The sequence below is a fragment of the Calidris pugnax genome, unplaced genomic scaffold (genome assembly GCF_001431845.1).
Source record: "Calidris pugnax isolate Ruff unplaced genomic scaffold, ASM143184v1 scaffold8, whole genome shotgun sequence".
In the NCBI taxonomy this organism is placed as follows: domain Eukaryota; kingdom Metazoa; phylum Chordata; class Aves; order Charadriiformes; family Scolopacidae; genus Calidris; species Calidris pugnax.
In genome coordinates, this window is record NW_015090830.1 from 12,484,536 (window position 1) to 12,507,595 (window position 23,060).

A 23,060-nucleotide genomic window follows, 5' to 3' on the forward strand; every position below is an offset into this window, starting at 1 on the left:
AGATGTTGGAGGCCCTGATGAGGGCAGGGATAGAGAGGAGAGAGGAGAAGCAGTATACAAATGCGTACATAAGGAGTCTCTAGAATGCTGTTTGGGGACTGAAATGAAAGAAGTGTGCAAATATATCTGACCATCACATTTTAAAGGTTTTGAACATAAATCAGGAGTCAGAGATGTGTTACCTCAACTGGGAACATCCAAAAGCATTTGTAAATGGCAAAGGCCAAGGAACAGGGCTTCAGTAAGGCAGGTGCTATATAACACAGCATATAATTTTATACACCGTCTGCTTACCCGTTTTCTTCAAACTTGCCCTTAGGTCACTGGACGGCGCAGAAAAAGATGAGAAAGCTGTTCTGATTCTCAAAGGTAACTACCGGCAGTTTTGCCTGTTTGTTTCTGTTTTGGTTTATTTAAGAAAACTCACCAGCTGATCTTTACAAATAAGGTAGCAACCCTGAGGTTCAGTGATGAAAAGATCAAGGTTAAGACTGTCATGTCCATGAAGTGAATTAATAATGGAGATGTTACAGTTGCAAATTCAGTGAAACAAAAGATTGAGAATATTACATTTTCAGTGAGTAGAAAATCAGTTTAACATTGTGAGATTCAGGCAGGAGAGGAATAACAAAAAGTGCTGCCATTTCAATTAAAAAGTAAGGGTTCAAGCCACCAAGAAACATTGGCAGCATGGTTGGCTGTTAGAAACCTCTCCATTTATCCAGGTAACTGAAATTACTACAGCTACATTCTCTTTAACATAAAGTACTGGTCAGATATTGTTCTTAGTCAAATTGATATACACACCTGAAATAACTGTGCTGACACGTGAGAGCTAATCTGGGGTTAACTCCAGCACAGCTGATAGAAGCTTGTTGAACTTGATTATGTTTTCATCTGTTAGTAGCAATGTCAGGACTATCTGCAATGGGTAGCCTTCTGGTCCCAAATGTGGATGTTGAGAATCAGTTCTGGTTTGCCTTCTGGTCAGCAGTGGCTCTAGAGGAATGAAGTGCTAATGTCATTAGCACTTCTGGAGGGAATCTGGCTCTGATTCTGGTGTTGTGGGAGATATAATGGGGATTTCCTCTCTATTTTCATAAAGGCTACATTCAGCCTTACAACATCTCACTTCTGGAATATCATAGTGTCCGGTAGTAGTTTATGTGATGAGCCAGTAACTGTTTTTTGAGCTTGCTTGCTTGCTTTCTTTCTATCTATCATTGGAGGGTGACGAAACCTGTATTTGGCTGCTTTATTTTGTGTCTGTTTGGCTACATCTTTATACTACGTGGGTTGAAGAAGTCAGCTGCTCCAGAAAGGACCTGGAGTGCAGCTTGGTGTGCTTGTATCGAGCTTACATGATGTGCTTCACACAGTTTAGACTTTGCAGGAATTCATTGCTTGGTTAATGATCCAAAGGCTGTTGAAGTCAATATAAAGAGCCCCACTGTCTCTGAATCAGGCCCTCATGTTGCCTTTTACACTCGTGCAACAACAGAATTGTTCAGGATAACTGGATGTGAGAATCCAGAAGGGAAGGTTCTTTGTAGAGATTTCGATACGAATTTGAATAAACTAATCCAAAACAGAGGTAAGCCTCTGGGTAGTAATGTGTTGTCTGATGAAAACAGGTGGAAAGGATACAATTCATACAACACAGCCTCTGCTGGACTCCAGATAGATGAATCCTAGAAAACCTGTGTCATAGTGGCCAGCTCAGTAAAAACATCTGCTGAGGGAAGAAACCTCAACCAAAAAGTAAGCATGCGAGATTAAAAAAAGCATAAAACCAAAACTGACTGTTTTAAGAAAAGTCAGGAGAATAAATCTGAAAATACTTTATTGATGTTGTAGATATTGGTAGCATGCCTTCACCCTCAGTATTATCTCTGGTTCTGGTGGTCTCCACCTCAGAAATGATCTGAGTATGTCAGTTCCAGTGTTGCTGTAATAGTGACAAGTTTTATTACCTATTAAAGTTTATTTATGCCAGAGAACTCCAGAAACCTCAGTTATCCTCTGCTGATGAGGTTTTACACCAGTCAACAGCAAGGCTCAAGCAACAGAAATAGACAGAAACGGGAATTTCTCCGTGATTTTTACAATGTCTGCCCCGTGCACTGAGCTTTAAATCTCATCTTTACTCAGAATATTGTTTGAATGGCTGTTTGGTGCTCCAGGGAATGACTAAGAGCATTTTTATTTTCTCCTCTTTTTGTGCACATTTTGGAAAGTTTTATTTCCTGCAGTCTGTCAGCCAAATTCCAACTGTTTAACAAGCTGAAATATTTCAGGCAGCTCTCACCCATTCAGAAGTGTGTGTTAGTATATCTCATTTAGACAGAGGGTCACAGCGTATTCTTCCATTACAGCCAATGAAGCTGACATGATCAGTGCTAAGTCCCAGTTTCTCTCTTCCTCAAGAAACATCTTGGCCTTGACCAGATCTACCCTCTCTGAGACAAGCTGTGAGGTGCCGGTGTGTTCTGCCTTGCCCCACATGTGCCCCATCTCCCCACTGGCCACACTCTCTGACCACATCCCCTTTCCTTGCCCACACATGTGCCCCATCTCCCCACTGGCCACACTCTCTGACCACATCCCCTTTCCTTCTAGAAGGTGCACATCTGGATGCCAAAGCTGAGTGTAGGCACTGCCACGAGACCTGTCCTAATATTTGCATGGACCCTATCAGATGGTTTTAGCATTAATTTTAACCAGCTAAGGCTTCATAATATGAATTCTCTGGCTTTGGTAAGATTTTTTTTAATTTCTTATGTGGGAAAACAATTGATCTACATAAGAATTTTAGTTCAGATGAGGAATGACTTTTTAAGCAAATTTCTCAGTTGTCACCCGTACTCCACTTTGTTTCATATTTGTATCAAAAGCATGCTAACTTCTAGGTGAAAATAAACATAAAGATACACTCTGGGTGCACACTGATATGCTCTGAACACTAGCAGGCGTTCAGTTTACAGGATCAGACTAGAACAAGACCAAAGTAAACCCTTTCAAAACGTGCACCGTGTTCATTTCAGATCCTCTGTATCAGCTGTTTCCCTCTACAGATCTCCTACTAGCATGCAGCACTATTTGCTAATGTAGACCTAGCCTAAGAGGATATTAATGCAAAACTATTCCAGGTCACATTAAACTGTCTCAGACAAGTGGCATGTATTTGGCAACTGAAGGGCATAATAATGTAGTATGATAAATGCTCCAGAGTTATGTAAATTCTGGCATTTAATTTTCTGGTACTTTATTTCAAAACAATCTGGATGTGGACAGTATCAACATAGTTGTAGGGATGTTTGTGAATACTAATAATACTAATATGAAAACCTTACATCTTGAAATGCTGTAAACACTCTGATTTAGATTCTTCTGTTTCATATTTTTATATAATCTTTAAAGGAGTTCCCCAAAGAAGTATTTAACATAAAGCAGTTTCCAAAGGGCTTTATCCTACCCTCAGAAATGTACAATGAGACATCTCTGTGGCATCCCTCATGAGCCCATGGCATCCGTGACAACAGAGGTGCCTAGCACCTACTGCTTACTGCAGGAGTTGAGGTAGGGTCCTCACTCCTCACAAACAGGCAGCTAAATCTCAATGACTTTGAGAATTGACTGTGACATCTGCTGGTGTCCTCAGCTCAGTCCTTCCATGTTTTCAGTCCTTTCAGTGGGGGGAGTTTCTATGAGAGGAGATATAATGTTCTTCCACAGGTCCCTGGGACCTCTCTCAGTGAAGTGACCCTTAATAAACTTGATTGCAACAAAACCAAGAGATGCCAATATCATAGGCTCCTGACAGCCCTGAATTGTCAGCTCAGTGAAGTGAAGTGCTATTGTTCAGGAAATCAATTAAACTCATAGTTAGGTTATGTTAAGTCCTGAGTAATTTGAGGCATGAAAGAACATGAAGAGTGAATAAGCACAGCCACTCCTACTCCTATGGAGCGGTTCTTGTGCATTTGAACTGAAACATGGCTTTGATGTGTGTACCAGATCTGTTTGCAACTGCAGGAGTGTAAATGGGTGAAGGACATATTTATCTAGTGCATTCAGTATGGCACCTTTTGTCAAAACAAATCAAGCACTCATGTGTGAGCCAAAACAGGTGTTTGGCTGTTAATGGACCTGAAGTGAATGTGTGAACATTGTGTGGGATGAAAGATGAGCTTGAGAGAAGTCTAGAGAATACATTTAAGTGTATAAACATTCCAGCCCCATGTAAGCCTCTCAATGTTGCCCAATTCAAGGAAAAATACAAAGGAAAGCCAAGCTTCTGGCTTGGCTTCCTTTCTGCTTACCTCCAGTAGTGCTATACGTAGGCAAATGGAGAAGGCAAATATGCTGAAGAGAGTAGGCATGCCTGTTACTGGCCAGGGTGCTGTCATGTCTCAGTTGAAGCTCAGACAAAAATCTAGAGTACAATTTGCTGAATTTCCTTTTTAGCTGTCTAGCACCAAGCTCTTTCTTCAGGAATGTCTTTATTTTATACAGTTTTCAGGTAGCAGATCTGGCAAAAAAAAAGTGAAAGCTGAATAATTTATTCTGATTTGGCAAAATGTAAAGTATTTCTTGGATGAATTTAGGATAAAATAAAAATCTGTGGTCTACTCATGCCATGTAACAGCCCCAACACTCAGAATAAATGATAACATATCAGCTAGTGCATCCATTTGACAGCCTGAAGCTCTAAATCTTCAGCCCTTATGGTTCTCTGATTGCCCCTTCTCCGATTCTTAATACCTCTTCCTGAGTCCTAGGACCAGGAATCATCTGCAGTAATTCTGTTTCAATTGCAGCCAATTGTCCATAATCTGAGTTCCTGATACGCTTCATATAAAATTATTGTCAAACCGGTACATTAAGTCTGTGTTTGTGTACCTTTCCATTAAAAAAAACAGAATGAAGATTCTTATTTGCAAATTCATAAATTAAGCAAGTTTGTCCATGATTGCCAAGGCAAATTAAAAGAAAAAACAGCATAATGTACGCCACTAGTCTGTGAAGGATAGTGCTGAATTTGTCAAAATGGAATGAAACCTTGGGCACTATCTGAATGATTAATTAAGCCCAGATGCTTAGTGCCAATGATTACCAAAAAAACACACCTCCACACCCACACAGCTATTTCAGCTTCAGAATTCAAGGAAATGCTGGTCCTTTCTCCTGAGTGTGTGTCTGGTTTGTGTGATCCAGATCAGGTATTTACCAGCTCTTAATTGGATTAACAAAATTCCCTGTACCTAAAACAATGCATCAGTTTCAGCAGCCACAAAAATTGTCTTTCTGCTGCCTCCAGAGCCTGATCGCTGTCTAGAAATATTCCAAAATCTCTTTGCTACATGAAGCTTTTCCATTATAATGACACGGTGCATATTGTATGACATCAACTGGGACCTTCGTTGTTGTAGGTTAATTTACAGGAGTTGTATTGCACGAGCCCCAGTTATCTAAACAGCAGTCCAAAACCCTAGAACTATTAGTGAGTATCTACAAGCCAGAGTAAGGATGCACAGATCTGAGAAGAGGTTTGACTCTCCCAAATTTGGAGTTATCAACATACCACAGCATCCAGTTCTGTCTCCCTTTCTCCTGTTAAAAAGTGCCTTAGGACATGAATGAGCTCAGATCCCTTCCCGTGCTGCTGAAGGGGAACTGTTGCATCCGCATAGGCATGGCTTGGGAAAAGCATCGCCTGTGATTCTGAAAACACTTTTCAAGAGACTTCAGCACAAGATTTCTAGATACGTGGTCAGGCTACGAGCAGGCAGCATAAAAAGATGCCGACACTCTGCTAGATGCTTCTGCCCCGCAGCAGCAGCCATCCCAATCCCGTTTGCATCACCCAGCCGTGTGCCCTGTGTCTGCGGGAGGCTGTTGGGTTTGCAGTGGGGAGGGCAGGGAGCACAACACGCACGGGGCCTCAGCCAGCACAGGTCACGCTCCTGCATTATTAGCCAGAGTCAAAGGGGAAAGCAGATTTGTATTAACATGCCAGAGTGCGACACGGGACAGCTGAGGTATGGGCACATTTTTGCTGCCCTCTGCAGTCTTCTGTCCTAGGCAGCTGCCTGTACTGTCTTTTGGGTAGAAACAGCTCTGACAAGAAGTGCAGAAAAAAGGCTCTGGAAAAGAAACTATAACAATTCTGAACTATAAGCCTAGTTGTTTGGTGGGGTTTTTTTATGTGAAGGAGCCAGGACTAGGGCCTGTATCCTTCTGCATTGAAAGAATTTATAAACAGTATTTTTTCTTAGAAATACATATGACATAGAATAAAATGAATTACACTTTACATTTCAGTCTTTTATATATATATGTCTACTGTCTCTACTGTCTATTTTAACCAGTTGTCTTCTGCACCACAGCTATTACTGATAGCATATAACGTTGCCATATTGGTAGTGTGTCCAAGGCAACCCTACTTCTGTATGTGTAAGATGGAGCCCTCTAGGTATGTGTAGAAAGTCTAGCTAACCTGGGCAATTGCAGAGCTGGTGCACATGTAAAGATCAATTCTGCACTGCGAGAGCAACACAGCTCCCCCTCAGCCCCCCACCGTGCTGCTGTTTTCAGAGCTACACACACTGACAGGGAAATATGAACATAAATGCTGCGAAAGCAAAAATGAAGGGGCTGTGGGACCTGTGCTGTCTGAACAAATATAAGAGCCCCCAAGTTTCAAACGAAATGGAATGACACAGTCTTGTAAAAAACTACCATCAGGGAGAGGGAGAAATATATTAGGATGCTTGTAGGTCATTGTTAATTAAAAAAGCATCTGATTATCATTAACATAAATTGTCACTGAAGGAAATGGGCCCTTCATTGCAGAAGACAAACTGGCTGAGTTAGCTTAAATTGTCTGGAGTACGTGTACCATGTGATGGAACCAGTGAAGAACTTGAAAGCAAATTAAAAATTTGCATGTAGGTAACTAACACAGAAAACTGTTACGCCGATGTTGAACCTCAGTGTTTTACTGAATTGTAATAGAGCCAGTATAGATAAGGGTTGAGATAAAGGTGTAGGGGCAGCAAATTTGCTATAGCTGAAAGCAACATCCCTACGTTTCAAAAAACTACCAAATGAAAAAAATCAATGTAAAAAGTCAGAAACTTGATATTAGAGGTATACTTCAAGAAAATAAAATCCTAGCACCTTGTAATTCTCTATTTGTCAGACAGTTCTATGCCAAACACTATGATAGTTTGATTTAGTAATTCTTTCCTATAGATAATTCCATCTACTCAGAATTTCACTTGGAGGTATTCAGATTTCTTCTTGCTCCAGAAGTCATTCTATTTTGCTCCTGGATTGCCAGTGGCTATACCAAGAATAGTCCTGTGACTGACACAGACTCCAAAGCACTTGGAAAATTATATCTGTTTGAAAATTCACATTTTGGATTTTTTGGATTCACTTTAGAAGTGAAAATGTCTTTTGTTTTGTTTCCTTATTGTGTGGAAGAAAGAAACTTGAAAAATTGTCTGAGAGAAGGAAAAATACTAAAGCAAGGAAAGCTGTAAACACTACTCATGTCTTTCATTTAGTTTCTGTGATACACTTAGTGTTTACAATACTGCACAATTGGAGGAGATCGGTCTTGATATGAACCTTTCGCATAGTTTTGAATTTACTCTTACAGGCAGTTTGGCAGCTGGAGGCTTTGGGGTTACTTTAGTAAGTTACTTGATTAAGTAAGTTATTGAGTACTGTGAGATTTCTTATCGTTTTCTTATCGTTTCTTATCGTTTCTTATCGTTTCTTCATTTTATATAGTGTGAGTGTTGCTACATAACTTAGCAGCTAGTAGACTGGTGACGTTTGCCATCAGAATACATAGCATTAGAGGGTAGCACTGCAAAAATTGTAGTTCACAAATACTTGTCTCAAGCAATGTACTTCAGTGATTCCACAAAGTCAGTTTGTGTCATTGGAAAACAAAAAGAACCACCAAGAGTTATACACACACAGAGGCATGAGAGAAGCACTAAGATAATATATGCTATTTGTAATGTCCTTTTCAGGTAGCAAATTTGTTGAAGTCAACATCATTCTCTTGACTTTGTTGGAGATAAATTATCTATATGAATCACACATTTGTCCCATCTCACGTAAATGCATCGCTCAGGGTACCATATCCCTTTTCTAAAGCAGTGTATTTGGAGATCAGTTCCTATGGAAAGTGCTGTATCATTAAACATTAATTAAACCATTTACATTATGATAAATTAATAGCTGGTAGAGTTTAGTAAAGAGTGATGATCTCCTACAGATACTTTAAAAATGAATGTCTTATTTAATTTGTAAGTTGTTGGACATTTTTTAATCTTTTATCTTTTAATTTTCTTTCTCAGTGGTCTTTCATCTTCAAACAAACACAAATCTTACCTTCAAATGTACAGTGCTGTTTTGGACTGGGGACTATTTCAGCATTTCTGAAACCATCTGAAAATGTTGAGGCCTGTCTCCTCTTTATTGTTGCTTAAAATTTCTGCTCAATTTGAAAGTAGGTTGAGCTCTCTGGAAACTCTTTTTTTTTTATGATTTTTCAGCTAGGGTTTAGACTACAACAACCAGTGAGGTGCTTCCTAAAACAGATCTCTTTGCTCCTCTGAGATTTATCTCTAGCAGGTACTCTTACTCCATGGAAGGTGACTTGGGTGTTCTTGGAACCAAAGGTGCTATCAAGGGCAAAACCCTCAATGCCACTGGCAGTTTATCATGATTTTTTTACCTTAAAACTCTAAATTTGAAGTCCGTGGTAGGGAGGTGGTCAGACCTGGAAACTGAAGGTGTGTGTCATTTCCAGCAAACAGACCCGGGCTGGAATTACCGCCTGAGGACATACTGTCTTTGAAAGAATGGGGCCTGGTCTGGGCAGGATCCTAAAAAAAAGATCCAAGATACAGGTTTGTTGCCTAAAGTTTACTGTTTTGAACCCCTTGGATGTTAAGTGCATGCTTCTCATATTAAAATTAGTGATTTATAGGAAAAAGCATTTTCTGATTGGTTAATACTCCTGTATCTGATTATTGTGACTTGTCTTTAAAGGAATTTGCTCTTCAAATAGTTCTCTATTCTCACCTAAAAAAATCAGACTCGTCCGAGGTATCCTAAAATTATAAAAGTAGTCCCTACCTAGATTTAAAGGAGGGCATTTTTTGTTTTTCATTCCCCAATGCCTTGATCCCTGAGTTGAAGAAGAAAACCTATTTTTTTTGTTGTTGTTGCAGGTATTCAATGATACTAAAATATGAATGTATAAAAAAGGCTCAATTGTGTACAAATTCTTTGGGGAACATGTTTGTTGACATCAACAAGATTTTTTGCTTGAGTAAGGTCCACAGGATTTGGTCTGATAGGTGTCTTGAGGCTTTCTGCCTGAATTGTGCTTTGATGACAGCTACAGTGACAGTAGTAGCAGATCAGACTCTTTTTTTGTTTTTTTTAATCCTGTAAAATGCCCACACATGGGCATACTGGAAAGCCTACTACTTACGCTGGGCAGGTACATTTACATATGCAAAAGAGTTTCAGTTGCCTTTAAGCATGTAAATTAGCCTCTTATGTGTTTGCTTGTGAACACATGCCTCAGAATTAGCTAACGTGCCCTGAACACAGATTTTTACTATATTCCAGGGAAACTAATGTTTTCAAAGGAAAATAAAGAAGAGACTTTTTGTTGACTTTGCTCTTATTCTATCTATTCTAGGAAAACTGAGAACATATTTCATTTATGAAAAGCTACTTCAACCAGCTTAGCAATCAAGTTAGAGGCATCTCAACAGTAACATACTGCCTTTGTCATTTTTCATACATTTCTATATTTTATGTACTGCACTGATATGGAGCTTTTCTTGGAGAGTTTTCTTTCGAATCACTAAATAGTTGAACAGACTGTCACTAGAAAATGCTTTGGAACTTTTATGAGCATACTTTTATTGTAAATATTCATTTATGGTGGAGCTATTTCAGTACCAGAGCTTAAGAAACAGTGCCATGAAAATTCTTAGCTATAATAATCTATAATTTGTGGGGTTTATTTAGTAAAACGCTCAGTCACAGATGGCAAATTTTAGTCAGAATTAATAAACATATAAGTATGTTGATTTGCAGTATTATTTTAGCTTGTTTGCCTCTTCTGTATATCCATAAAATCTTTTAAAACCTTAAGCTTTATCACTGTCTTTTAGAAAAAACATAATTATGGTGCAAAATTAGTTTTCTCTCGCTCTGTCTGTTAGGATCTCTGTGCATTTCCAGCTAATACGCAAATAACTGTTTTCCTGCCTAACTTGTCCCCCTCCTTGAAGACAGGCATAGCGTGCCAGAAGACCATGACAGTTACTGTGGTTAAATACATTGCACAGCTCTTGGTCTGTCTTTAAGCTCTGCATATGCCAACTAAGACTGTGCCCTGGCATGGCGTGTTTCAAACCATCACCTAAATTTTGCTTTAGGGGGACACATGGATCTGATCCTGGGGGTGGCCTGACCCTGCAGCCCTGCTTACTGCAATAGGGCTCAACAGCTCTGCCTCCTTCTGTGCCATGCCCATCTCTGAGCTAGTGGGGACAAATGAGCCCAGCCACTACCCCGTTCAAAGAGGTGAGCTCAGGACCCAAGGCAATAACTGAGGCCTTTGGCTTCCTTCCCTGCAAGCTTCCCCTTTTCATTAGGCTTGAGATGGTGACGGAAATTTATTAGCCTAAACTGGGTTGGGACTGATGAGATTTACGGTGATATATAGAAGAAACGCCAAGTTGGAGAAAAGGGATGAAAAATTGAAATGATAAAGTTGTATTGGTAGCTTGTTGAGGTAATTGAAATGCCTTGTTATGTTGTATTGTGATGGGCTCAAATAAAATATAGGCACAATTTGTCTAGATCATGCCTGTAGCACACGATGAAATAGATTCCTCTCTTCTAGTGTTAAGGACATGTTCAATTTTTGCGTGCCAGTGGAGATTGTGAAGGGGTGAGATGAGTCTAAAACTTCTCCTTATTGACATAGTTGACAGTTTGGCATTGTTTGCACTGCGCTGCTTACAGCAGGTCAGTGAGTGTTCTTCAAACCAGCCGGGGGAACTTCTGCAGAGAAGTTCAACGCTCCCTTTTTTGTCCCCCAGTGATCTCCCATGCTGAGTTCCCTGCTTAGAGAAAACTGACCAGCTCTGGCACAGAGCTTTGCTCTCAGAGGCACCACTGAGGCTACAGGGGCAGCGAGAGATGCCTGCAGCCTTGACCGAAATGTATCCACACCGCAAGACCATTTGCCCTCAATGGGACAGGACTTGCAGGTGACTCTATTCAGGAGATCCCTGAACTCTTTGGCTCTGGCCCTCAGCAGAACCAAAGTCCAAAAGCAACACACATGAAAAGCAGGGAAAGAGCACAGTTAATGAGATCCCTCTAAACTGCAACGGCATCACTTAGAGGTTATTATATAGATTTCAAGAGGGAAAAGATGCTATGTTTCTCCAAAAATTGGGTGGATTTCTGAAGCTCAAGCCAAGCTCCCATTGAAAATCTTACCTGTGTTCAGGCAAGAGACTGAGGACTCTGTCTTATCTTTCATTTATTCCCTATTTGCTCCCAAAGTCCACTTAGAAAACAGACTCCAAGCCACTCCCTGCGACAGCAGTGATCTCAAGGAAGAGGCAAATATAAGGCTGGCAGATCACCTGCTAACTCTTTTTCTTACCTGTGGAAGTAAGACACAAGTCTTACTTACATAAGGACTACTGCAGTCCAAGGGATGTAACTGCTGTCTAGCAAACTACTTGTAGCACAGCTTAATACCCTGTGGCTGCAAATTGCATTCCATAAACTTCCTCAACACTTGTAGGCTGCAATTTGATTACTCCAGGTGGTCAGGAGAAGATTTTGTCTACGTGTATTCCCAATACAGTAGTGAAAACATGTCAGACGCTATTAATAATGCAGAGGAGTAACCGGGTTCCCAGATAGCTATTTTATAATTACATAAGTAGCAGCATTGTAACAGTCACAGTGATCTAAGGCTGTAACAGAAGCTAAGTTTGCGTGGAGAAATAACATCTTTTATGAAGTCAGCCTGAGTACCTAGGGAAAAAAACAGACCGCTTTTTGCTTTGGGAAGGGCTTGTGTGCCTGATCCATCTTTCCATTCTAATCAGTTGGTCTAATAAAAAATATTACCTGTGTCTACAAACCTTGCCTTGCAAATACATGTGACTTGAATCAATAAATAGATCTTCTTTGCACAATAAATAATCATATGATAATTCACTGCCAGAGAGTTTATGTCAGTAGTGACATGTAGGCTGCACACAAGATCTTTTTAAATATAACCATATTACATGTACTTTGAAAAATACTTAGTGTTTGAAAAAGAAGTAATTTTATTGCTATGAATGGAATCTGTAATGCGCTGGTGCATTGGAATTCATCTTTCTCTGTCACTGTAGTATCTTTCTCTCTTTGTCCATAATGCCCTTCATTCTTTGCTTTGTGCTAAGGATATGTATTGACTTTGCAGAATCACTGTAGCTAGCTGTAAATGATGTATTCAAAGAAAAATCAGCGCCCAGTTCCCATAGAGAGAACATGAACAGCACTGGGCAATCAGAGTTGTGCTGCATTTTGTATTGTGACATTCAGTGCAATCAGGAACAGCAGCCCAAGCACAGACGTCACTGACTTAGGTTCTGACAATAGAAGCCTGTTCCCTTTAATATTCATAAAGAGAGATCTGAGGTGTTTTTCCTTCTTCACCTTATTCCTTTCCCATTAGCCTCTGTCATCAAGCATGGGGAGAAGACAATCCTTCATTACCCACAGTCCTCTCACTGCAGACAAGGGTGTAGCTAGCAATTTGACAATTGCTTGTATACCAGCCAGCCTACTACCTGTGGTTTGTTCACAGTACACACAGCACATCCCGTGGCAGAGATACCACAGCAAACAATTCACTCCTTTTGCCTAACTCGTGCAGTTAGAGGAAGTGTTTTACTAAATGGCTGGAAGAACAGGAAAGCTGCTCATCAGCATTCCATATGAAATGTTGTTAGAGAAAAGAATTTTAAAGTAAATGAATTTATAATAATACAGTTGCGTGTATTTTGCATTTGGAAATTTCCACGTCATATGATAAAAGCAAGCAAAATGAAACGGTGCAGTCAGGGACAGGCCAAGGCAGGGCCAAGGTACCATGGTAGTTCCTTGGCAGCTCCCTCTGAGACCTTCAGCCATGCAAGCCTCATGGTGACCTCTGTCTGGGGGTGAAATTTTCAGATGTGGGTAGGGCTCTGGGAACTTTTTTACTGCTGCCTTGAAACCAAATGAGGTCTCCAACTAAACTCATAAAGTCCAGAGCTGTAAAGCTGACTCCTACTCTTGGGATTCCCTGGCACTGCTGTGGAGTTTTAAAACCTCAGTGTGAAGGAAAAGCTAATGCATCTGTCAGCGGGAGAAAAGACAGTGTTTTCCTCAGTGGCTCCAGATCACAAATTACTCTCCTGAAGGTACTGATGGAGTAGACCGTGGTGATGGTCTTTTTGGCAGAAATAGAAGTCCACGTTCAATTCAGCGTCTTCCCGAAGGACAGCCTTTGAGAAGGGAGATGCAGGATCCTACATCCCTTCAAAGGAACAATAGACTAAAACAAGACTAAAATGATAAACTGAGAATTAGGTTTAAGAAGAGGTGGAAGAGACAAAAAAAGGCTTTATTTTAGAGAGAAGGAGGTAGCCCAAAACAAGGCTGTGCTGCCAAATGGCCAGTAGGTTTAAATATATGTTTGAATAAGGTTTTCTATAACTACGAAGAAAAGGTGACGAAGAAGAAAGCCGTGTCAGATTGGCCTTCTCCTGCCCTACATAAGCAACACAGAAGATAAGTCACTGTATTAAGTGACTGAGTGAGGCGAAACAAGGAAAGAGGCAAAGACACACAGTTCAGAGGAAGGAGACCTTTACAAAGTTTGCCTGACAGTGGCAAACTCAGGGGACCCATCACTGGTTACTTGGAAGAAAGGGAGGGTGGAGGCAAAAAGAAAGGTATGTGACTGAGAAGGTAGTGGTTGGAGCCTGTTGAATGGCAGGTTCCAAGGTACGTCTACAGCAGTGTGACAGAACAGGTACATCCCTATACGTGTGCCTTTGCTCCTGCTGTGCTGTTGTCATTTTCAGTTCTTCACTGGATCTTGTGTGCACACGTACACTCTTCAAACAGATGGTGTAGCGTTCAGGAGTTTCACCATTGTAGCATGTGACATGGGCTTTCTTGGATACAAGTAGAGCTGGTATTCTTGCCTGTGGACACGACAACTTGAAAGCTATTCCTATTACTGGTTTAGTAACATTTTACAAAGGTGGATGTGATTTTATGACCATGCATATTCATTTCACTATTCTTGTTGTTGTATACGTCTTCTCTTCATAAGTCACTTCTTCAGCAATGTGCAGTTCTGTTTTATTGCTTTGGAAACTTCTTGGGTTTTTATCTCATTTTATCATTTGGGATATGGAATTCTTTTTAGTTTAATATTCACCTTTTCCCTTTCTCAAATAGACCCTTTAGTGCCCTTTAAAATTGCTGCATTTTGAAAAGCCATGATTTATTGCACATTAAAAACCAGTACAGCTTAAGTCATGATTAGTTGCAAAAGCAAATCAATGGTTAAGTGAGCACCCAATATATGAAAAGTCATGACGGTGCTACAAAATTTAGGTCGTATCAATTTCTCCAACACTTCCTGGTTCAAATACCTGTTTCTAGTATTTGTAAAGGAGGAATGTTTTGTGTTAGCCACCTGTAAAGTGATACCACAACACAGCCCATATCTGCAAAATCCAGAAACTTTTTGTGTGTGTCAGAAGAAACATGAACAAAGTTGGATAAAGTGAGGCAGGGGTATAAGACAGAAACATAAAAGCTACTGTATGACATGAAATGACAACACAACAGTGGAAAATAGTTGGTTTTCAGCTTTCTCCTCTCTTGTTCCTTCACCTCTGTCATTTAGGTAACTTATAACTCATTCCTCATTTCAGTCCTGCAAGACAGAAAACTATATGAACACATAAGCAATATCCATATATAATGCTGTTCCTTCTAAGTTTTCCCTGTAGGAGAACAGTGTAAATAGCTCGCAGCATACAAAATTCTCTTGTTCAAACAGGGATAGCAAAATGTTTCTTTTATCTCTCGGGAAGCCTCTAAATTTTAAAACTACTCAGCGTGCTGCATTCTTTAGTATTTTTTACTCTCTTTTGCATGGTTTTAGCATTGTGTATAGTATGGGTGTAGGGAGAACATTAAGTATCAGAGAGAAAAGATTCAGTCCTTTCATGTAAGGACATTTAATCACTACTGTGCTTAATAAAATGCTCTATATTCAAGAATTGATTTTTATGGTTCGTGTAAGGTTTGAGGGTTAGGAACAGTTTATTTAATTTAAAATTGTAATTTTAGGTTTTGGTTTTGAGGTAAGGAGGTGAGATACATCTACCCCCACCTGTTCTGTACATAATATGTGTGTTCTGCATGTGAATGTTTGAAACCTTCTCTCGTTTTTCCTGAAAAAGCCTGGTGGTTGAAACCATGTAATGTTGAGGCAGGTGACTTGATGGACACATTCTTTGCAATGTACTCTCAACTCTGATTTCAGAGGCACATGAGAGCACTGTTCAGATTGCATGATTCAGCTCTGTACTAGGCAGGGGGCATGAGGCTCTCAGTGAAAATGTAAGTTCCTCCTATTTTACCATATATCACACAACAGCTCTTAGAAAAGGTAAGGCACAGGCACGTTACTGAAATAAGTCCCTGTGAAGGAAGACAAGACAAGAGGCAGAAACTGGAGCATGCAGCCACTTCTGCTTTAGTAAACACAATGTTTGGATAACCCATTCAGCTGTATGTGTGAAACTGAAGAGCTTGTATATTACACGTGTGGATTTTTTTTCCAGTGCTCACTCTGTATATCATAGAATTCTCTTGGGTTTTCTGTGTCATATATGAGTGCTGCATTATATAATACATACTAGTGCTAAATTCTAACCTTAAACAATAGACCGTATCTGCATTTTATTTTCACAGTGCTGTAATATATGCAATAATCAAAGATCATCCACTGCAGTAGCCATTCCATTAAAGCTGTTATATGTATTTTATTCTAATTTTTTTTTCCCCCTTACTGCAGTCCAACTTGGGGAAAAAAAACTGACAGACTATATTCAAACTGAGGTGCAAACTTTTCAAGTGTCACCTGTTTAGCCTTTTAAATTATAATCAGACATATTCTCAGTATACTATATTGAAGCAGAGAAAGAGAGATGTGTGCGTACACTGCAAGAAGCAAGTATTGTGCATAAACTCTTAACCTAAAAAAATCACACATTGATTCGGTAACCCGCTCAATTCTAGCAAGAGGTCATCGCTCTGGTAATCAGACTCCTAGCAGTAGTGGTGCACTGATAACTTTCCTGGATGTTATTACAAGTGTTCCGTCCTAATATTGGGGAGAAGTGGTACTGAGGGGCATGTTTTGCCTTATCATTATCAGAAGCACACCGAGTCTTTGGCGCTGACCAGGGATGCTGGAGAGAGCCATCTCTGCCTCCTTGGACTGTTACGCTAAAACGTTCAGTCAGCCCGAGGAGCTCAAAGACGAACATGCAATAGAGGAAACTGGGAGGACATCATATTGCTTCCCAACACATCAAAGTATTCATTTATCATGGCTGTAATTCATCATTTGTTTTGGGCGCTTTGCCAGCATACAAACTTCCAACAACTTCTCTCCAGAGATATGACTGCCCTTTTTGTTTTGTAATGCTGAAATGACTATGTTATGATCAATATGAAAAATGTGGGGCCAGAAAACTCGCCGGTGTGACCTTAGTTCTGCAAAGAATCGTTAGTGCAAATCTCGAGAGGAAAAAAAATCCCAAATCTTGACTGTATAATCTGAATCTTCATCTCAAGATCTAATTGTTGAGGGACTGGCAGCATCCCAAGGAATTGATAATGAGATTTAGAGTCTCCTGCTGCCAGTGACTGGCTTGGCCACAGACTGCTGGGGCACAGCTCTGCTCTGAGCTTAGCGGAGTTTCTTGAGATTTACCAATTTGACTGAGACGGGGAACGGGCTCTGCGCTGGCAGCGAAAAGAAGTTATTACTAGAGGGAGCTATTACAGAGGTAATAACCTTCTCGTACCCAAGCGGGCACCTTTCCCTACCCCTTTCACACCTCCGTGTCATCAAAGTTGGTGCAAGTTTGCTACCTTCCCACAGTGTGCGGGCAGATGAAGGCTGACGGGGGGCCAGTGTAAGAAAAATCTCCCCTTCCAGTTACTTCAGGTGGAGACTGAGGCCAGGGGGTGGGCAGAGAGGGAGCCTTGTCCTGCTGCTGCTGGCGTTCTGTGGGGAGGGACTATTTGAGCAAGCCTGGCAGCTTCTAAGGACGCTAAAAATGATCTTTAAAAGTGGATGTAAAACCCTTTTATTATTTGGTTGTTTTTTCCAAAGTCTTACACAAACCGTGCTGTTTGCCCTCATAAAAGTAGCTCTGACATTAGTCTCAGGATGTTTATTAACTAAAACTGAGCCTTCTAAAGAAATTCGGCTTTCATCTCTCTACCCTTTCCGTTAAATAAAGCAAGGCTTCGCCTCCCCGGTACGACTTTCAGTCCGGCTCCCTCAGCCCGGGGGGTGCGCTCGGGAATCCTCCCGCGGCGGGGAGACACGCGGGGGCCGCTCTTTCCCCGCAGGCAGGGAGCTGCGTGGGGGGGCCGGGGGCAGCAGCTGGGGGGGTGTCCCCGGGAAGGCGGGGGGGGCGGCAGAGGAGGGCGCAGCTCCCCGGCACCAATCGCCTCCCGCAGGTCCCCGCGGTGGCGTTAGACCCGCCGCCACACGGACGGGGAGCGGAGCCCGGGGCAGCGGCCGCCAGTTCTAGCGGGGGCAGCTCCGGGGAGCGGGGCGGCCGCGGGGTTCCCTCCTCTTCCTCCTCCTCCTCCTCCTCCGCGCAGCCCCCGCAGCCTCCCTCCGCAGGCAGAGGCGGGAGCGAGCGGCAGCGCTGCGCTGAGGCGGCCGGCGCGGCCCCTGCGGAGGGAAGGAGCGAAGAAGGAGCGGCGGAGGGGGGCGCGGTGATGTGAGGGGCGCACCCGGCGGAGGAGGGAAGTCCCCTCGCCGGGAAGGCAGCCGGGAGCTCCTCCACACAGCAAGGTAACCCGCCCTTATCCTTCGGGGACTTTTTCTTAGGCTTTTTGCCTTTCCCCCCCTTTTTTTCCCCAATTTTTCTTTTCTCCTGTCTTTTTTGTTTGTTTGTTTCTTTTATTTATTTATCTTCCCTTTCCTTTTTGGTTATATTTTTTCATTCTCCTTTTCTTTTTCTCCTTTTCTTTTTCTTCTTTTTTTTTTTCCTTCTTTTTTTTTTTTTTTTTTTCTCCATGAAAGTTTTTTTTTTTTTTTTTTTTATTTCCTCCTCCTTTCCCCGGTCCCCTGCCTGCCCAGCCGCTGACAGAGGGGGAGGTGGAGTAAGTGGCGGGCGGTGGGGGACGGAGCAAGCCCGCACCGGGTCTCCTCGGAGTTTCCCTGGGAGCTCGGGTACCAACGTGGGGGGGGGGGGGGGGGGGGATGTCCCGGCGGCACGGCTCGCCCTCGGGACCCGGGAGTGGGTCCGGAGATGCGGAGCGAGGGCAGAAAGAGCCTCCCGGTGCACCGAGCGGCTCTCTCCAACTTTCCCGGGGCAAAGATGCGCGGGGGCGTTCCGCAGACTGCGGAAAAACATGTAGGAAAAGGTGTGTGTGCGTGTGTAGGAGGGGGATGCTGCACAGCAGGAGCTGGAAACTAACCCCCCCCTCCCGCCCCCTCGCCTCACCGGGGCTCCCGGAGAAGCAGCTCCCCCCCTCCGGGGGGCTCCGGGGCTCAGAGGGCGCTGCAGGAGGGGCGCGGGGGGACACAAATGGTAAAAGATACGGAAGGAAGAGACCCAGTGGCTGGGACATAAATCAGGCAGAATATATGGGGAGTTGATGAGAATAGGTCTTTTCACTCTTTAAAAAAAAAAAATAGGCACTTTGGAAGAGAAAAAGGAGGCTGATTATTGGCATCCAGCTCTGAAACCCAGGCAGCTGATGCTGAGGGGAGCCAAAGGGAGCAGTTCTTCTTGGTTTAAAAACAGCAAGACAGTCTCTGCCAAAGATTGCTGTAAACACAGAATAAAGATTTCATTGTGGCTTGGTGTGACTGGAATAATTAGGCAGTTAATTGTTCATTCTGATCTTAAAGTGCAGCGGGAGTGGGTCCGGAGATGCGGAGCGAGGGCAGAAAGAGCCTCCCGGTGCACCGAGCGGCTCTCTCCAACTTTCCCGGGGCAAAGATGCGCGGGGGCGTTCCGCAGACTGCGGAAAAACATGTAGGAAAAGGTGTGTGTGCGTGTGTAGGAGGGGGATGCTGCACAGCAGGAGCTGGAAACTAACCCCCCCCTCCCGCCCCCTCGCCTCACCGGGGCTCCCGGAGAAGCAGCTCCCCCCCTCCGGGGGGCTCCGGGGCTCAGAGGGCGCTGCAGGAGGGGCGCGGGGGGACACAAATGGTAAAAGATACGGAAGGAAGAGACCCAGTGGCTGGGACATAAATCAGGCAGAATATATGGGGAGTTGATGAGAATAGGTCTTTTCACTCTTTAAAAAAAAAAAATAGGCACTTTGGAAGAGAAAAAGGAGGCTGATTATTGGCATCCAGCTCTGAAACCCAGGCAGCTGATGCTGAGGGGAGCCAAAGGGAGCAGTTCTTCTTGGTTTAAAAACAGCAAGACAGTCTCTGCCAAAGATTGCTGTAAACACAGAATAAAGATTTCATTGTGGCTTGGTGTGACTGGAATAATTAGGCAGTTAATTGTTCATTCTGATCTTAAAGTGCAGTAATCAGTAGTGCACAGTAGGAAAAATACGGGGGAAAGGGAGGAAAAATAGCAAAAGAAAAATGTATCACTTTTTCCTCTTCGGCAGGTCTTTTTTTTTTTTTTTTTTGTGAGACTGGGAGCACGTGGGTCCAGGTCTATTTAGATGGAGATAGAGAACACCTTTGCAAAGCTGGGGTGTAATTGGGCTTTTGCTGCCACTGTGTCAACATAATTTCTGTCTGGACAAAATGAAATTATGAGACTTAAAGAAATCCTATTTTATGGAAATGAAATCTGAAGATGCCTGGAGAATGAGCATCTTAACTAGATTGACTAATACCAATTAATGCATTTTACTTATGTGTGCACTTTATTGCCAACTCAGCAGGGATGGAAGCTAATGGTGCCAGCTTTTGTGCTGCTCTAAGACATTTTTCAAACAGGCACACAAGGTTTTAATGGTAAACTGTTTTGAGTTTTTAGCACTGTGATTGTGTCCCCGTTCGACTCGAGTTCCTTGCAGCGGTGACTCTTTCATGGTAATCTAATGAAATGATCTCTTGTTACACTGTGTTAGCTATTCCCTGTGACACAGCAGGAAAACACAACCTGTGTGTATTTGTACTGGAGGGGGTTATAAGTTGTCGAGCAAGATGCACTTACAAGCAATAGAATATGACTCACTGATATTAACTGGAAGATGGCACCATAGGCAAAAAATGTTTTTCTTTCCTATATAGCATATTTTTCCACATTTGTGATAAAGAAGTGTAATAGTGGATTAATTTTCAGAAGGGATAGAAGAATGTTGGGTTTAAAACAAAGGCAACTTACAAAGAAGGCCATAGTCATTTGAGCAAAATAAAAGAATTACTCAAAGTCTAATTGTAAAGGAAACAGACTCATCCTTCTTATAACTTTAGAGTAGTTATATGAAAGATGCATTTGGCTTGGAGACATCCATGTAGCCTGCTCATCCATCATAAATAAATAAATAAATAAATGTGCTGGAATTGGGCAAGGTTTAAAAAGAAATTCAGTTCAGTATGATTTTCTGTCACTGCACATGCAGAAAGCTAGGATTACACATTACAGAAAAAAAACCCAAACCAAAAACAAACCAACAAACAAACAAAAGGTGCTTTTGTTCAATGCTGACAAGTAAAGCAATTTGTTATATTTTGTTGAAGTTGAGTTTGTTGAAGGTTTTGACCTGCACTTTGTAAGATTTTTGTAGAAAGACGAGTGGACAAAGCACAAGACATGTTGTCTAACAGTATAAAACTAATATGAAACACTGCAGTCTTCACTCAGGTCACAGAGTTTAGAAGAGCAAGAACAGAATGGTGACTCCAGAGTTTTGTCCAAAGTGCTGGTAAAAACATCACATAACAACTGAGTATGTAAGGGCCAACTTTAAGATCTACTTTATAAGAATCTTTATTAAGCTGTTGAATGTGCTTTGTCCTACCAGTAATACGCGGTATTCTATCTGTGAAGAGTATTCCTGATTAAATGGCAAGCTGTATTGAAAGGATGTCTTCAAGGCATTTTACTTACTAGTACAGTCTAGAGGGGGACGTTGCTAACTTTAATTGCACCTACACGGTTTGGCAGACCTAAGGATCTTCTACTCTTCTTACAGAAATCCAAAAGGTGTAGCAATCAAGTGATCACATATGACACGCTGCTCAAGTTTCTGCTTGCGACATGCTAAGAGAAAATGTTTCCAAAAATCTGCATAGTGTACCCCTTGCACAAATGCCACGTTAAACTCTAGAATAATTTGGAGAGCTGTAACAAGATTTTGATAGAAGTCTGAAGTGTTTTTTCCTCATTTTCAAATACAAAATTTACCAAGTGGTTTCTCATTTCTAGAATAAAATTCATCAAGAACATGTTTTGACCATCACAGTAGGTTTGGGAGGAGGTCTTCCTTGCATTGTTATAATATATTTAGCAAAATACACAGAGGATTATACACTTTATTCAAGGAAAACATATGCCATCAAATTGTAGTTAAATCTTGAATACTATCTTACACCTAAAAGTCGTTTGAAATGCACAGTACATCTTCATAATAAAATTGCATTGTCACAGACATAATTGTTATTCATAACAAGTAGTCTCACAAACAGATTCTATCCCTGTAAGTATTGAGCCTCAGTCAGGCCAATTATGACTAAATTACTGCATGTTCTCTGCTGTATCAACTAATTAAAGGGTAATTAATAAAATGATAATTTCATTCCATGGCAATGTCTACATCTGGTTGTCATAGCAGAGATTGTTTGACATATGGTTAAATGGTCAGATACTACATTGTATGAATGCAACATTTGCACAGGACACCTGGCAAACCAGAGGAATGTTAACTCCTAAGACATGAATTTGAAGAACGTGTGTCAATATGCTATTAGACTGGTTTGCTCGTTCTCTCCACCTGGTCTTCTTATGCATTTAAGAAAATTTAGTTCTCCAAGTTAATTTAAGTAACTCTCTTGGGTTGGGGGAAGAGTGGGAAGATGACTTGAGATATTAGATTGGAAATGAAAGATAAAATAGTACTCACTTGTCATTGTGAGAAATAAAATAGGTGGGTCTAAATTAATTTCTGAGAGGAGACTCTCCATTGGTTCTTGTATTACTGGGAGCTTTCCCTTTAAGGAAAATCAAGCTAGAATTAGCATGGAGACAAAATTATCTTTTTTTCCCGGAGACAATTGTATGCCAGGATTAAGAGTGAGGTTGTGGTCACAACAGCATGGAAAAATCTGCATTGCAGCCTTCCCACACTGTACCTGTCATATGTAGATAAAACAAAACTTAGCTCCTCAAGGACAGTAACCGTAAAATTCACACATGCTAGAGAAATGAAACAGTCTTTTATCAAGTCAACAGATGATATGAATAAACAATTCTACTCTAGATGCGTGATGCACACGATAATGTATGCACATACTCTGAAATATCAGGGGCTGCCCATACATATTATTTTATACATAGCTTAAGGGAATATATCTTAAGCCCCAACATAGCCTTGAAAAATTTTAGTCACCGCTCTTTCAAAGTATGTGAAAGAGTCTATTTTTGCCCTTTAAAAGCATGAACTGTAAGTGGTGGTACTTTAACATGGGTTAAATG

At 41.6% G+C, this 23,060-nt stretch overlaps 1 protein-coding gene across 2 annotated transcripts in view; it reads left to right on the top strand.

Moving 5' to 3' along the window:
- The first annotated feature begins 331 nt into the window (after positions 1 to 331).
- CDH20 (cadherin 20, type 2) overlaps positions 332 to 23,060 on the top strand; it is a 133,668-nt gene continuing 110,939 nt past the window's right edge. The window contains exon 1 of one of the 2 annotated variants that reach the window (XM_014941060.1): positions 332 to 369. The gene's annotated coding sequence lies outside the window, so the exon portion shown is untranslated. Of the gene's footprint in view, positions 370 to 17,994; positions 18,239 to 23,060 lie in introns of those variants that run through there. The other variant, XM_014941058.1, reaches the window with a different exon arrangement.